This window comes from Tarenaya hassleriana, unplaced genomic scaffold, assembly GCF_000463585.1.
Source record: "Tarenaya hassleriana unplaced genomic scaffold, ASM46358v1 Cleome138, whole genome shotgun sequence".
Classification (NCBI taxonomy): Eukaryota; Viridiplantae; Streptophyta; class Magnoliopsida; order Brassicales; family Cleomaceae; genus Tarenaya; species Tarenaya hassleriana.
This window is the reverse complement of record NW_010964379.1, coordinates 106,845-107,502: the sequence shown is the minus strand read 5'-3', so window position 1 is coordinate 107,502 and position 658 is coordinate 106,845.

Genomic DNA, 658 nt, shown 5'->3' with positions numbered 1-658 from the left:
GGCAATAACAGCTCGAGTTCTGATCCTTTATCTCCCGATATCATATGTTGAACAAGGGCATGGCTTGAGCCACCCTTCAAGTTCAACTGCTTTCTCGTCTTAGCAAAACGACTAATAAAATAGATGAAACTTAATCTATAGCGTGGCCACGCGTTTTCATAGTCCGATCTCCATGAGAGGGCCCAACGATATCTCTCCTATCTCTCCTATTAAGGAGGTGACAAGTCTCATATTGCATGTCTATTATCTCCATATGATTCGTGAACGTATCTGATCAACGCCGTTATAATCATCCGGTTAAAGACGACGTTTGACGCAGTCAAGACACGCCATTCCTCATATCAAATACTCTAGACATATCAGGTCTGAGGATCCAAGAACGAACAGCTGTATGAGATTCAAGTCATGACTCTGTCCATGTGACAATCTCATGCGGGTCAACCAGTCACTCGTTCACAACGAGTACCCATGATTGTAATATGCATCCAATGCATCGATCACACCTCATGCTAGTCTTAATTCATCATTGTTCCCACAATGATAACTGACCAGGGAGTTTAGAATCATTCTATAATGATTCAAGGATAACCGCAATATAACAAACATGCCAATCATATAACAGGAATGTAATGCATTCATAAACAATGAATCAAAACAA